We start from the raw sequence: 17,198 nt of genomic DNA on the forward strand, positions 1-17,198 counted from the left end.
GTCTGGAGGTTTGTTAAGACAGTGTCTAAAGAAGGGACAGAAGTATACAGAAAGGTGTCGTCTGCGTAGAGGTAGATCAGAGAATCACCAGCAGCAAGAGCGACATTATTGATGTATACAGAGAAAAGAATTGCCCCGAGAATTAAACCCTGTGGCACCCCAAAGAGACTGCCAGAGGTTCGGACAACAGGCCCTCCGATTTGACACACTGAACTCTATCTCAGAAGTAGTTGGTGAACCAGGCTAGGTAGTCATTTGAGAAACCAAGGCTGTTGAGTCTGCCGATAAGAATGCGGTGATTGACAAAGTCGAAAGCCTTGGCCAGGTCGATGAATACGGCTGCACAGTATTGTCTTTTATCGATGGCGGCTATGATATTGTTTAGGACCTTGAGTGGGGCTGAGGTACACCCATGACCAGCTCGGAAACCAGATTGCATAGCGGAGAAGGTACGGTGGGATTCGAAACAGTCGGTGATCTGTTTGTTAACTTGGCTTTCGAAGACTTTAGAAAGGCAGGGTAGGATAGATATAGGTCTGTAACAGTTTGGGTCTAGAGTGTCACCCCCTTTGAAGAAGGGGATGACCGCGGCAGCTTTGCAATCTTTAGGGATCTCAGACAATATGAAAGAGAGGTTGAACAGGCTAGTAATAGGGGTTGCAGCTATTGCGGCAGATAATTTTAGAAAGAGAGGGTCCAGATTGTCTAGCCTAGCTGATTTGTAGGGATTTTGCAGCTCTTTCAGAACATCAGCTATCTGGATCTGGGTGAAGGAGAAATGGGGGAGGCTTGGGCAAGTTGCTGTGGGGGGTGCAAAGCTTTTGACCGAGGTAGGGGTAGCCAGGTGGAAAGCATGGCCAGCCGTAGAAAAATGGATGTTGAAATTCTCGATTATCGTAGATTTATCGGTAGTGACAGTGTTTCCTAGTCTCAATGCAGTGGGCCGCTGGAAGGAGGTGCTCTTATTCTCCATGGACTTTACAGTGTCCCAGAACTTTTTGGAGTTTGTGCACATTTCTGTTTGAAAAAGCTAGCCTTTGCTTTCCTAAATGACTGTGTATATTGGTTCCTAACTTCCCTGAAAAGTTGCGTATCGCAGGAGCTATTTGATAATAATGCAGTACGCCACAGGATGTTTTTGTGCTGGTCAAGGGCAGTCAGGTCTGGAGTGAACCAATGGCTATATCTGTTCTTAGTTCAATTCTTTTTGAATGGGGCATGCTTATTTAAGATGGTGAGGGGAAAGCACTTTTAAAGAATAACCAGGCCTCTACTGACGGAATGAGGTCAATATCCTTCCAGGATACCCGGGCCAGGTCGATTAGAAAGGCCTGCTCGCTGAAGTGTTTTAGGGAGCGTTTGACAGTGATGAGGGGTGGTCATATGACCGCGGACCCATTACGGACGCAGGCAATGAGGCAGTGATCGCTGAGATCCTGGTTGAAGACAGCAGAGGTGTATTTAGAGGGCAAGTTGGTCATGATGATATCTATGAGGGTACCCGTGTTTACCGATTTAGGGTTGTACCTGGTAGGCTCCATGATAATTTGTGTGAGATTTAGGATATCTAGTTTAGATTGTAGGACGGCCGGGGTGTTAAGCATATCCCAGTTTAGGTCACCTAACAGTACAAACTCTGAAAATAAATGCGGTGTCAGAGCTGCTAGGAGTACTGGGTGGATGGAGTCAGGCGCAGAGAGCAGGTTTCAATAATGAGGATTTATTTTCCAAACGATCATGCCCTAAAACACACAGGCGGATGAAAAAGACGAGTCCAAAAACACCGGATTAAACTGTAAACAGAAAATAACAAAATCCACATTACAATCCAACCACAACATAACAGAATACATGCCCGCACAACAGCCAGCGGGCTACCTGCCCTTAAATAGCCTACCCACCAAACTAAACTCAAAACAGGTGCACCCAATCAGCCCAAACTAACAGTAACAAAAAGAAAGGAATCGATGGCAGCTAGTAGGCCGGTGACGACGACCGCCGAGCGCCGCCCGAACAGGAAGAGGCACCATCCTCGGCGGGATTCGTGACATGCGGGGCAATTAATTCACATATGGTGTCTAGGGCACAGCTTGGGGCTGAGGGGGGGCTATAACAAGCGGCAACAGTGAGAGACTTATTTCTGGAAAGGTGGATTTTAAAAAGTAGGAGCTTGAACTGTTTGGGCACAGACCTGGATAGCATGACAGAACTCTGCAGATTATCTCTGCAGTAGATTGCAACTCCTTCCCCTTTGGCAGTTCTATCTTGGCGGAAAATGTTGTAGTTAGGAATGGAAATTTTATAATTTTTGGTGGCCTTCCTAAGCCAGGATTCAGACACGGCAAGGACATCAGTGTTGGCGGAGTGTGCTAAAGCAGTGATTTTAAAAAACTTAGGGAGGAGGCTTCTGATGTTAACATGCATGAAACCAAGGCTTTTAAGGTTACTGAAGTCAACAAATGATAGCGCCTGGGGAATAGGAGTGTAACTAGTGGCTACAGGGCCTGGGTTAACCTCTACATCACCAGAGGAACAGAGGAGGTATAGGATAAGGGTACGGCTAAAGGCTATAAGAACTGGTCGTCTAGTGCGATGGGGACAGAGAATAAAAGGAGCAGATTTCTGGGCGTGGTAGAATAGATTCAAGGCATAATGTACAGACAAGGGTATGGTGGAATGTGAGTACAGTGGAGGTAAATCTAGGCGTTGAGTGACGATGAGAGCGGTTTCGTCTGTGGGGGGACAAATTAAGCCAGGTGAGGTCTCCGCATGTGTATGGGGTGGGACAAAAGAGCTATCTAAGACATTTTGAGCAGGACTGAAGACTCTACAGTGAAATAAAACAGTAAAAACTAGCCAAGACAGCAGTAGACAAGGCATATTTACATCAGAGAGAGGCATAAAGCAATCACAGGTGCTGATCAGGAGAGCTAAAATAACAACTAGGTAAATGGCAATGAATGTGCAGAGCGGGTCAGTTAGGTATATACAGGACCTGAGTTCGAGGCTGGGGCCGACAGGTAAACACAATGAGGTACCGTGTTATTGAAACAGTCCGGGAGGCATACGCTGTGTAGCCGAGTGATCATATGGTAAAACGAGCAGAAATAGGTGAGTCAGGTGGCTGTTCGGTGGATAGAGGGATAATTGAGAGAGAGGAATGAGAGAATAATGGAATAACGAATAGCGAAAATAACATAGGGAGTTAGAAAGAAATGAAAGAAATGAGTCAAACCAAGAAAAAGAATGTGAGTGAGAGCGATAGAGTTGAGGATGAGAGTGCTTAGCCAACAGAAGATGAGCTGGGAGACGCTCGGCTCTGTTTACTTCCCAAATGGCACACTATTCCCCATATAGTGCACTACCTTTGACCAGAGCACTATGGGCACTTTTTACTAGAGCCCAATGGGCACTGGACAAAAGTAGTGCACTATACTTGGAATTAGGATGTATCCTTTGTCACCTGGTGCACATGTTTCTCATTAGCAGAGCTCAGACCTGTCCTCTGAGCTGTCATAGGAAATGTGCGTGTTTGGGGACACATTGATGGCCCTTGGCCCCTGAGGGTGTGTAATGAGCCCATCTTCTCAGAGACACCCTGGCCACACTGTGACAGACCACATCCCCCTGAACGCCCTACCTCGCCCCATCTCCCATCATTCCCCTCCTCACCCCTTTGCACTCACTCTCCCCCAACCCTTCCCACCCCTCCTTCCCCTCTCCTCCTCACCCCATCCCCTCTCCGTCCCCTCCTTAAAGGAGCCCTTTCCTCACCCCCTGCTTCTCGTTCCCCTCTCATCACCTCCCTATCCTTTCCCACCGCTCCCCTAACCTCGTCCCCCACTCCCTCTCTATCCTTTCGTGGAATGGCCTTCCACCGGCCAGATCTTGAGCCAGGCCTCCAGCCCTGAGACACTGAGGCCAATACTAGCGACCACAAGGTTTTCATATCAATAGGCTTAAAAGGGAACATAGCCCCAATATTTTTCATCCCTCAAGTTGTGTTTGTTGTTAGTTAGAAAGAGTTAGAGTTAGAAAGTTGGCTGTCAGAAGTTTTACATGATTATTTAACTTTTAATCCGTCTACCTGCATGTTTCAAGGCATGGCATATGAGGGTGCGGAGAAACACAATGGGTTGGACCCTGGAGATGGAGGCGGTGGGAGCATGTGGGTCTGTGCAGGGGTGATGTCGTTGAAGTTTGTGTGCATCTGTCTGTTGTCTTTTGTCTGTGTATGTTTATATTGCTTGAACATTTTAATAAAATATTTTTTTTTTTTAAAGTTGTTTGTTACGGTTGTTTGTTATCCTTGTGAATGAGTCCACTGTGTCCAGCCCCAGTAAGATGGACTTTTAATTCAGAGGACTATCGATTCTGATGAGTTCTCATGGAATTTTATCTGTTGCTTTAATGTATCTTAAAGATGAAACTGAATGCTGGATTGTGACAAAAGTTGACTTCCTTGTGCTACAAGTTACTATATTCAGTACCAGCTGTGTTCTCATGATGGTCTCTTTGTAGTTCCTGTGGTCTTGTTCGTTCTGCTGACCATGTTCTCACAGTTATTAGCAGTTTGCGGTCAGTGGAAGATGACTCTCCCCATGTGTCTCTAGGCCTGGTCTCCTCAACCTCTCTCCCATGCACAGTCTGCCAGTGGTTCTGGACTGAAGCCTCCATCTCTCCCCAGTCTTTACGGTTTGCTGCCAGTGGGTCTAAAGCGAGCAGCCCTCTCCCCTGCCTGTACAGTTTCCCTCCCCTCACCTCACCTCCCTCCCTCCGCTCTCTTCCCTTCCCCTCTCCTAACCCTGCCAGTGGGTCTGTCTGTGCAGCCCCAACCTCTCCCCTGCACATTGTCTGCCAGTGGCTCTGGTCTGGAGCGAGCAGCTCTCTCCACATCCATCTGGCCGAGCAGCGTAAGTGTTGTTTATGCAGAGATGGAGAAATCTCTCTGCTCCCATTTCCCCAGATGAAGCTAAATCATCACTGGAACGACCTCAGTAACAGTCACTATCAGACTAGGGCCTCTATTCAATCTGTATTGCCGAAGTTCAACGTTACAGCGTATATGTCGGCTCAATCAGAAATAACCTTTGCATTTCTATCACACAATCTCTAATGCTTCAGCGATCCACATTAAATAGAGCCCTAAGCCATAGGCCTGAGTCTTCTGTTGGCTCAGTAACAAAGTGCAAGACAATGGAGCCTGGAATAAACATGGTATGAATCAATCATAGTTAAACTGTAACGGGTGTCGTCGTCGGATGAAGAGGAATCGGACCAAAGCACAGCGTGGTAAGTGTTCATGACTTTTTATTTAGACTGAACACTAAACAAAAATAACAAAGTGAATAACCGAAACAGTCCTGTCAGGTACAAAACACTAAACAGAAAACAACTACCCACAAAACACAGGTGGGAAAAAGCTGCCTAAGAATGATTCTCAATCAGAGACAACGATAGACAGCTGCCTCTGATTAAGAACCACACCCGGCGAAACACAAAGAAATACAAAAAATAGAAAATGAACATAGAATGCCCACCCAAATCACACCAAATCACACACTAGATAATTTAACTAGATTTTATCACCTAATAGCTACGATATCACCCTATTATTTGGGAAAGCTGGTTGCATTATGCAGCTCCCAACTCTACATACTGTTACAACCTTTAACACATAGACCTAATGGGGTTGTATGAAATGTGGGTGGGTTTATTATCTTATACTCATTGTAAAGGATGCTTTGTGGGTGTCTTAGCTGGTACCTGCTGTGTATATCTGTTATGACTTGATTTGTTGTGTTATTGTGTAGTGTGTGTCACGTTCCTGACCTATTTATGTTAGTTGTTATGTGTGTTAGTTGGTCAGGACGTGAGGTTGGGTGGGCATTCTATGTTATTTGTTTCTATGTTGGTTTTGGTTTGCCTGGTATGGCTCTTGATTAGAGGCAGGTGGTTTGCGTTTTCCTCTAATCAAGAGTCATATTTAGGTAGGGCATTCTCACTGTTTGTTTGTGGGTGATTGTCTCCTGTGTCAGTATGTATGTTCGTACCACACATGACTGTAGCGTTTGTTTGTTTCGTTTCGTTTCGATGTCGTCTGTTTCCTGTACGTAAGTTTATGTTTAGTTATTTAAGTTTATGTTCAGGTTTCGTCAACGTCGTTTTCTTGTTTTGTAGTTTGAAAGTGTTTTGTTTCGTTTCGTGTGGCCATCGTATTTTTAATAAAGATGGCTTATTTCCCAACTGCTGCGTTTTGGTCTGAAGATCCTTCTCTCCTCACCTCATCCGAGGATGAGGAGAGCACAAGCCGTTACAGAATCACCCACCACGCTAAGACCAAGCGGCAAGGGAAAATTAAACGGAGTAAGGGACAGGAGAGAAAGGAGCAATGGACATGGGATGATGTTTTGGACGGAAAGGGTTGCTACACTTGGGAGGAGATCCTGGCTGGGAGGGATCGCCTCCCATGGGAACAGGTGGAGGCACTGAGGAGAGCAGAGGCTACCGGGGAGAGGAACCGGAGCTATGAGGGAACGCGTCTGGCACGGAAGCCGAAAAAGCCCGTAAGTAATTCCCAAAAATTTCTTGGGGGGGGCTAAGAGGTAGTGGGCCAAGGGCAGGTAGGAGACCTGCGCCCACTTCCCAGGCTTACCGTGGAGAGCGGGAGTACGGGCAGGCGCCGTGTTACGCAGTAGAGCGCACGGTGTCTCCTGTACGAGTGCATAGCCCAGTGCGGGTTATTCCACCTCCCCGCACTGGTAGGGCTAGATTGAGTATTGAGCCAGGTGTCATGAGGCCGGCTCAACGCGTCTGGTCTCCAGTGCGTCTCCTCGGGCCGGCATACATGGCACCTGCCTTACGCATGGTTTCCCAGGTTCGCCTACATAGGCCGGTGCGGGTTATTCCACCTCCCCGCACTGGTCGGGCAACCGGGAGCATTCAACCAGGTAAGGTTGGGCAGGCTCAATGCTCAAGAGTGCCAGTACGTCTCCACGGTCCGGTATTTCCGGCACCACCTCCCCGCCCCAGCCTAGTACCTACAGTGTCTACACTACGCACTAGGCTACCAGTGCGTATCCTGAGCCCTGTTCCTCCTCCACGCACTCTCCCTGTAGTGCGTGTATCTAGCCCGGTGCCTCCAGTTCCGGCCCCACGCACTAAGCTACCAGTGCGTCTCCAGAGCCCTGTACAAACTGTATCTTCTACCCCTACTAATCCTGATGTGCTTGTCCTCAGCCCGGCGTCACCAGTGCCGGTACCACGCATCAGGGATAGAGTAGGCTTTGAGAGTACAGTGTGCCCTGTTCCTGCTCCCCGCACTAGTAGGAAGGTGCTTGTCATTAGCACGGTGCCTCCAGTTCCGGCACCACGCACCAGGTCTACAGTGCACCGTATCCGGCCAGAGCCATCCGTCTCCCCAGCGCCATCTGAGCCATCCGTCTCCCCAGCGCCATCTGAGCCATCCGTCTCCCCAGCGCCATCTGAGCCATCCGTCTCCCCAGCGCCATCTGAGCCATCCGTCTCCCCAGCGCCATCTGAGCCATCCGTCTCCCCAGCGCCGTCTGAGCCATCCGTCTGCCATGAGCCTGCAAAGCCGCCCGTCTGCCATGAGCCTGCAAAGCCGCCCGTCTGCCATGAGCCTACAGAGCCGTCAGCCAGACAGGAGCCGCTAGAGCCGTCAGCCAGACAGGAGCCGCTAGAGCCGTCAGCCAGACAGGGTCTGCCAGAGCCGCCAACCAGACAGGATCTGCCAGAGCCGCCAACCAGACAGGATCTGCCAGAGCCGCCAACCAGACAGGATCTGCCAGAGCCGCCAACCAGACAGGATCTGCCAGAGCCGCCAACCAGACAGGATCTGCCAGAGCCGCCAGAGAGCCATGAGCAGCCAGAGCCGTCAGAGAGCCATGAGCAGCCAGAGCCGTCAGAGAGCCATGAGCAGCCAGAGCCGTCAGAGCGCCATGAGCAGCCAGAGCCGTCAGAGCGCCATGAGCGTCGAGAGCCGTCAGCCTGCCATGAGCGTCGAGAGCCGTCAGCCTGCCATGAGCGTCGAGAGCCGTCAGCCTGCCATGAGCGTCGAGAGCCGTCAGCCTGCCATGAGCGTCGAGAGCCATCAGCCTGCCATGAGCGTCGAGAGCCGTCAGCCAGCCATGAGCGTCGAAATTCGTCAGTCAGCCATGAGCTGCCCTTCAGCCTAAAAAGGCTAGATACCCAGAACTGCCCATCAGTCCAGAGCTGTCTCTCTGTCCGGAGCTGCCTTTCAGTCCGGAGTTGCCCCTCTATCCTGATCTCCCTCTCTATCTTTATCTACCTCTATATTCTTATCTATCCCTCTGTATTGATTTATCTCTCTGTCCCGGTGTTGTCCTTATTGGGTATGTTATTAAGAGAATTTTGTGGGAGAGAAAAGAGGGTGGACATTCTTGGAGGGAGGAAGTTAGGATGGATTATGGTGGGGTGGGAACCGCGCCCGGAGCCTGAGCCACCACCGTGGTTAGATGCCCACCCAGACCCTCCCCTAGTCCTTGTGCTGGTGCGTCCGGAGTTCGCACCTTGTGGGGGGGGTACTGTCACGTTCCTGACCTATTTATGTTAGTTGTTATGTGTGTTAGTTGGTCAGGACGTGAGGTTGGGTGGGCATTCTATGTTATTTGTTTCTATGTTGGTTTTGGTTTGCCTGGTATGGCTCTTGATTAGAGGCAGGTGGTTTGCGTTTTCCTCTAATCAAGAGTCATATTTAGGTAGGGCATTCTCACTGTTTGTTTGTGGGTGATTGTCTCCTGTGTCAGTATGTATGTTCGTACCACACATGACTGTAGCGTTTGTTTGTTTCGTTTCGTTTCGATGTCGTCTGTTTCCTGTACGTAAGTTTATGTTTAGTTATTTAAGTTTATGTTCAGGTTTCGTCAACGTCGTTTTCTTGTTTTGTAGTTTGAAAGTGTTTTGTTTCGTTTCGTGTGGCCATCGTATTTTTAATAAAGATGGCTTATTTCCCAACTGCTGCGTTTTGGTCTGAAGATCCTTCTCTCCTCACCTCATCCGAGGATGAGGAGAGCACAAGCCGTTACAGTGTGTTGTTCATCACTGACAGGTGAGCTCTCTCAGTGTGATCCAGATTGCGTCCACAGCCACAGTGACCTGTTTAATGCTAGTATAATTTCTCAACCCTGACTTGTCAGAAAAATATTCAGCAGGCAGGCAGTGAAATGAATATGTGGACCATCTGGGCGATGTTACCATGGTCACTGGTGTCTTCTGCATTTAACCTCTGAATCAGAGAGGTGTGGGGGGCTGCCTTAATCCACATCCACTGCCTAGCTCCAGGGAAGAACGACAGATTTTTGCCTTGTCAGCTCTGGGATTTGATCCAGCCACATTTCGGTTACTGGCCGAACATTCCTACCCGCCAGGCTACCTGCCACCCCTAGATCGTGGTGGTGGGATTTGAACCCACGCCTCCGTAGAGACTGGAGCGTTAATCCAGTGCCTTAGACCGGTCGGCCACGCTACCCAGTATGAGAGATGGGTCTAGGGTGTACTCCTGACATAATAATATCTCAGGAGTATACTACTGTATATCCCTAGACCCATCTCTCATACTGGCCAACACGTCTACCTGTTTATTATTATATTATTGCAGTGCTCAGCCCTGGCACAGCATCATCTTACTACCAGCGCCGACCGAGATGGCCGCCTCGCTTCGCGTTCCTTGGAAAATATGCAGTATTTTGTTTTTTTATGTGTTATTCCTTACATTGGTACCCCAGGTAATCTTAGGTTTCATTACATACAGTCGGGAGGAACTACTGAATATAAGAGCAACGTCAACTCACCACCGTTACAACCAGGAATATGACTTTCCCGAAATGGATCCAGTGTTTTGCCTTCCACACAATACAATGGATCTGATCCCAGCCGGCGACCCTATGCGACGCGGTAAAAGGGGCAAACGTAGCGGTCTCCTGGTCAGGCTTCGGAGACGGGCACATCGCGCTCCACTCCCTAGCATACTACTCGCCAATGTCCAGTCTCTTGACAATAAGGTTGATGAAATCTGAGCAAGGTTAACATTCCAGAGAGACATCAGAGATTGTAACGTTCTCTGCTTCAAGGAAACATGGCTAACTCAAGAGACGCTAACGGAGTCGGTGCAGCCAGCTGGTTTCTTCACGCATCGCGCCGACAGAAACATACATCTTTCTGGTAAGAAGAGGGGCGGGGGTGTATGCCTTATGGTTAACGAGACGTGGTGTGATCATAACAACATACAGGAACTCAAGTCATTCTGTTCACCTGATCTAGAATTCCTCACAATCAAATGTCGACCGCATTATCTACCAAGGGAATTCTCTTCGATTATAATCACAGCCGTATATATTCCCCCCCAAGCAGACACATCGATGGCCCTGAACGAACTTTATCTGACTCTTTGTAAACTGGAAACCACACACCCTGAGGCTGCATTCATCGTAGCTGGGGATTTTAACCAGGCTAATCTGAAAACAAAACTCCCTAAATTCTATCAGCATATAGATTGTGCTACCAGGGCTGGTAAAACCTTGGATCATTGTTATACTAACTTCCGCAACGCATATAAGGCCCTCCCCCGCCCTCCTTTCGGAAAAGCTGACCACAACTCCATTTTGTTGCTTCCAGCCTACAAACAGAAACTAAAACAACAAGCTCCCTCGCTCAGGTCTGTTCAACGCTGGTCCGACCAATCTGATTCCACGCTTCAAGACTGCTTCGATCACGCGGATTGGAATATGTTCCGCATTGCGTACAACAACAATATTGACGAATACGCTGATTCGGTGAGCGAGTTCATTAGAAAGTGCATTGACGATGTCGTACCCACAGCAACGATTAAAACATTCCCAAACCAGAAACCGTGGATTGACGGCAGCATTCGCGTGAAACTGAAAGCGCGAACCACTGCTTTTAACAAGGGCAAGGTGACCGGAAACATGACCGAATACAAACAGTGTAGCTATTCTCTCCGCAAGGCAATCAAACAAGCTAAGTCCCAGTATAGAGACAAAATAGAGTCGCAATTCAACAGCTCAGACACAAGAGGTATGTGGCAGGGTCTACAGTCAATCACGGATTACAAAAAGAAAACCAGCCCCGTCGTGGACCAGGATGTCTTGCTCCCAGACAGGCTAAATAACTTTTTTGCTCGCTTTGAGGACAATACAGTGCCACTGACACGGCCCGCTACCAAAACCTGCAGGCTCTCCTTCACTGCAGCCGAGGTGAGTAAAACATTTAAATGTGTTAACCCTCGCAAGGCTGCAGGCCCAGACGGCATTCCCAGCCGCGTCCTCAGAGCATGCGCAGACCAGCTGGCTGGTGTGTTTACGGACATATTCAATCAATCCTTATCCCAGTCTGCTGTTCCCACATGCTTCAAGAGGGCCACCATTGTTCCTGTTCCCAAGAAAGCTAAGGTAACTGAGCTAAACGACTACCGCCCCGAAGCACTCACTTCCGTCATCATGAAGTGCTTTGAGGGACTAGTCAAGGACCATATCACCTCCACCCTACCGGACACCCTAGACCCACTCCAATTTGCTTACCGACCCAATAGGTCCACAGACGACGCAATCGCAACCACACTGCATACTGCCCTAACCCATCTGGACAAGAGGAATACCTATGTGAGAATGCTGTTCATCGACTACAGCTCAGCATTTAACACCATAGTACCCTCCAAACTCGTCATCAAGCTCGAGACCCTGAGTCTCGACCCCGCCCTGTGCAACTGGATCCTGGACTTCCTGACGGGCCGCCCCCAGGTGGTGAGGGTAGGTAACAACATCTCCACCCCGCTGATCCTCAACACTGGGGCCCCACAAGGATGCGTTCTGAGCCCTCTCCTGTACTCCCTGTTCACCCATGACTGCGTGGCATTGCACGCCTCCAACTCAATCATCAAGTTTGCGGATGACACTACAGTGGTAGGCTTGATTACCAACAACGACGAGACGGCCTACAGGGAGGAGGTGAGGGCCCTCGGAGTGTGGTGTCAGGAAAATCACCTCACACTCAACGTCAACAAAACAAAGGAGATGATTGTGGACTTCAGGAAACAGCAGAGGGAGCACCCCCCTATCCACATCGACGGGACAGTAGTGGAGAAGGTGGAAAGTTTTAAGTTCTTCGGTGTACACATCACGGACAAACTTAATTTTTCCACCCACACAGACAGCGTTGTGAAGAAGGCGCAGCAGCGCCTCTTCAACCTCAGGAGGCTGAAGAAATTCGGTTTGTCACCAAAAGCACTCACAAACTTCTACAGATGCACAATCGAGAGCATCCTGTCGGGCTGTATCACCGCCTGGTACGGCAACTGCTCCGCCCACAACCGTAAGGCTCTCCAGAGGGTAGTGAGGTCTGCACAACGCATCACCGGGGGCAAACTACCTGCCCTCCAGGACATCTACACCACCCGATGTCACAGGAAGGCCATAAAGATCATCAAGGACAACAACCACCCGAGCCACTGCCTGTTCACCCCGCTATCATCCAGAAGGTGAGGTCAGTACAGGTGCATCAAAGCGGGGACCGAGAGACTGAAAAACAGCTTCTATCTCAAGGCCATCAGACTGTTAAACAGCCACCACTAACATTTAGCGGGCGCTGCCAACATACTGACTCAACTCCAGTCACTTTAATAATGGGAATTGATGGAAATTATGTAAAAATGTACCACTAGCCACTTTAAACATTGCCACTTAATATAATGTTTACATACCCTACATTACTCATCTCATATGTATATGTATATACTGTACTCTATATCATCTACTGCATCTTGCCATCTTTATGTAATACATGTATCACTAACCACTTTAAACTATGCCACTTTATGTTTACATACCCTACATTACTCATCTCATATGTATATACTGTACTCTATACCATCTACTGAATCTTGCCTATGCCGTTCTGTACCATCACTCATTCATATATATTTACGTACATATTCTTTATCCCTTTACACTTGTGTGTATAAGGTAGTAGTTGTGGAATTGTTAGGTTAGATTACTTGTTGGTTATTACTGCATTGTCGGAACTAGAAGCACAAGCATTTCGCTACACTCGCATTAACATCTGCTAACCATGTGTATGTGACAAATAACATTTTATTTTATTTTATTTTATTTGAACTATGGCATTCCTTTGGACCAGGATGAAAAAGTACCAGGATAGCGGCACGTCAGAACCTCTTACTCTCTCCTGTACAGAGCCTAAATAAAGTCTGAGGAGAGCTAAAATAAAGGGAGAGCAGGAGGCTGTGGGGTCTGTTTGAATGGGAAAAGAGCAACGGGGTGACATAGTATATGAATTGTGGCATAAACAATGATGTCATTCATCGCAAACTCAATAAGTGGATATGTCATGACTCATGACTCACGCAGCTCTGTATGAATGAGCGAAATGGTAATCAAGTGTAATAACTTCTTTACATGAAGGCATGTGATTAGACAGATGTTGTCATGGTGAGATGGAGGATGGAGGTTTGGTGGGAAGGTTAGTTAGAAGCAGGCGGTGCTGGCGTGAAAGTTTATATGTAAGCGTGTGTGTGTGTGTGTTTGTGTGTGAGTGAGTGGATGTCACTAGGCAGGGCTAGGCTTGGCCCGGTGGCTTCTCTGTAATCCACATACAATGGATCGTTTTACAACAGCCTGTAAATTGGAGCCGTTCGAAAGAGCTGCTCTTCCCCTCAGAGTGTGTGTGTAAATGTGTGTTTTGGTGTATTAGGGTGGGTATTAGCTAGTTTGTCGATGCCAGGCACGGCACAGAGTATACATCACCCGAAGGACAAACAAATCCGAACCCGGACCAATTCTTATAACAACCAAATGTAAATAACCAGAAAATAGGCTAGGGGGTCCAGAAAATGCCTCCAATTCCTCCAGCTTTTATTCCATTAATTTAGGCCTAGACACTGGCTTAAAGGCATAGACACAAACTGAATGAGAGATGCCCAGAGCCCTGGGTCTGAAACCACTACCACCCTGGCCTGTTTGTAGAAGCCAAAACTCCCTGACAGTTCAGTACTTGGGGTCCTCTGGCAGGGACAGGGCTTTGGGACATCTCTCTGACAACTCCATGGAACTGAAGGAAAAAACAAAGGGCTCACCGCCAACTCAGAGCCTGGCTTGTTGTCACCGACCAGGGTAGTGTGTGTGTGTGTGCGTGTGTGTTTAATCAGTCCAACATGCATCTTAGATCCGCTCACATAGCTTCTTTATGACTGACAGCTTGGAGAACCTGGAAGTGACAAGGAGCAGGGGAGTTCACCAGAGGGAGAGAAAGGGGGATTAAGGAGGAGAGAAGGGGGGTAGGAAGAGAGATGACGGGGGAGCTATGGGGTGTTCCACTCACACCATCTGGAATCACCGCTTGTACCTAACGTCTCTCTTCCTTGTCCTTCATCGTACGCTACTAACACAAGAATGCACCATACCCACTACATCATCCTACATCATGATCATTTGATTACTGATACCATCGGCTGTAATGACAGCGCAAGACATCTATTATGATGTGTAATGTGCCTACAAAGTGGAATTTTACATCAGTCCACACCTGAGGCTGAGGGCTGGAATCCACCTGTCAGTCACAGCTAACCACAGATTCTCCAAGGACATGAGAGCAGATTGTAGCTTTAATGAAATAGACATCCACAGGATTTCAGACTCACGTCTTATCAGAACAACAGAGGACAATCTCAGACTGTGTCATTAATAGTGTTGGTTTTAGATCATGGCTGACTGTAAGCCTGGTTATCCTACTGTATCATCTGTCCACATCCTTCCACATTCTCTAGCTATTCTATAGCGACCGGGCTGCTCAACATGCTTATACAGAGCCAGGGCTGGGAAAGTAGAAGCCTATAGCTCTGTTTGGCTCTACATTTATAATCTCTGGCCTCGGTAATCTACCATGACTCCAGTCTCACACTCTTGTCATGTTTGTGAGGTCATTCTACTCCGCTGGAGACAGAGACAGCGAGGAAGAGGTCCCAGAGATCTCCTGGGCATTCCGGAGTTCTAAAGCTCCTATCCCAGGTCTCGCTCTCCGCTCTCACCGCCCCGCCTGCCGCCAGTTACCGAGGAACGCTGCCATGGAATTCTCCACTCTCTTAAATTAAACCCTTCACCAGCCACAGCTGGTTCTGGGAGGGGGGGGGGGGGGGGGGGGGGGGTGTATCACAGGCTAGAAGTGAGAGAGTGGGGAGAGTGGAGCCATCTTTCTTTCCCTCCTCATGTTTGGCTCCCTCTGCCTGCCCCTTTTAACACAACAGGCCTGATGTGCAGAGCTGCTATGACACGATCTCACTAGATTAGAGAGAGAGAGAGAGAGAGGAGAACTCTTGATTATTGGATTGCCTTGCCTAAACTATGTGGTAACAGAGAGGAGAGAATAGGACAGCGTTTTAGAAACACTATTGAAATCAGACCCACTGTTCTCCGTTACATGACCCGTACTGTAGCTACAGAATCATCAGGTACATTGGTCCAATTTGTCAATCAAACAGAGTGAAAGTATGATGCATTAAACTGCATTATTTTCAGTCACCTTATAATTTTCTGGCTCTGCCGCTCTCTCTCTCTCTCTCTCTCTCCTGTGCTGTGCAGGATTGTTTTTCTGTCCCAGCCGTCTTTTCACGGCTTCTCTAATGGAAACCGGTTTGGTTTCCATTAGCCCTATGGCTCTGCTGTGGCTCGCATGTCTCACCTAGACAGACAGCCATTTGGTCTCACGTACACTATAGTGACCTGTCAGTAATCTGCTAATTGAATGTCTTAACATCAAATAACAGCACCTTGGAGGAGAAACAGTGTGTTTCACAGCTAGTCAAGGTCAGGTCGACGGAGTTTCCATGTGTGCGGTTCATTACAACAAACAAACTTGGGTCTTGCAGTACACTCGCTTCCAACAAGTTAATGTGTGAGCTAAGACAGGCATGTTTGTGTGAACTGACATACTGTAATAATATGCCTCAGACAAAGGCCTGCCTGTTGGAGCTGACAGCTTTGGGTAAATATGACTAAAACAACTTTTGTACGGAGCTCGTATGTGTCTCGATGATACAATCTGTAGAGAGTTGCCAATGAGCAATGGTCCGGACGGAGCATGTTGCTGTGTTCTCTTATCCTTAAAGAGAAAAAGACATGACTTTGAGGGCATTACGGTTACTGTAGAGTAGCTTCCCTTTCAGCTGCTTTATAGAAGTGAGATCCAGTGATGTTGGAGCCAGAAAAAATGGAGTCCCGTGTTGACTGGGAAGGCCTTGCTGTCTCTACTGTCTTTGAACCTGGTGTGAGAGTCTGCCCACTCTTTCTTTCTTCTTCTCTTTCTCCTTGCCTTCCCCCCTCTCTCTGGCTCTCTATTTCAATTTCAATTTAAGGGGCTTTATTTTCATGAGAAACATATGTTTACATTGCCAAAGCAAGTGAAATAGATAATAAACAAAAGTGAAATAAACAACAAAACATGAATAGTAAACATTACACTCACAAAAGTTCCAAAAGTATTAAGACATTTCAAATGTCATATTATGTCTATATACAGTGTTGTAATGATGCTCTTTCTCTTTCTCTCTCTCTTACTCTCTTACACACACACACACACACACACACACACACACACACACACACACACACACACACACACACACACACACACACACACACACACACACACGTTCCTTCTCAGGAAGGGTTGGTGGTGTCTGCCTTTCGTCTCCTGGTCTGTGATCAGAGGGTTCAGAGCAGCGTAGCAGGTGGCGGTCAACCCTGAGCGCTAAGCGAGTCTCACACAGCCAAAGAGAAAGAGAGAGAATGTGTGTGTGTCTCTCTCCCACACACACATACATACACACACCTCAGACTGGCCTGTGCTCCTCTCCTAAACAGAGAGCTGCCAGTGAGACATTCCAACCCTCTGTGCTGGTCTTTTGTCTCCTCTGAGAGCTATGAAAAACCAATAGCTTTGAGATAGACTGGCTGTCCAACCCCAGGCCAAGGGAGTGTACTGTACCATTTAGACTAATGAACGACCCTGTTTTGCCTCTTCCTCAGCCCTGTGCTGCCTCCTCCTCATCACCTCCTTGTTTCTAAGAATGTCGTTGGTTGAGCAATGGAATGAAAATAAGGTTTAAAGGAGGTGGATTAGTACGAGGC

General features: G+C 48.1%; 1 protein-coding gene across 9 annotated transcripts in view; it reads left to right on the top strand.

Annotated features, from left to right (window-relative positions):
• LOC129822558 (elastin-like) overlaps nucleotides 1–17,198 on the top strand; it is a 117,926-nt gene that overhangs the window by 38,110 nt on the left and 62,618 nt on the right. The window lies entirely within an intron of this gene.

The sequence above is a fragment of the Salvelinus fontinalis genome, chromosome 24 (genome assembly GCF_029448725.1).
Source record: "Salvelinus fontinalis isolate EN_2023a chromosome 24, ASM2944872v1, whole genome shotgun sequence".
Lineage (NCBI taxonomy): Eukaryota > Metazoa > Chordata > Actinopteri > Salmoniformes > Salmonidae > Salvelinus > Salvelinus fontinalis.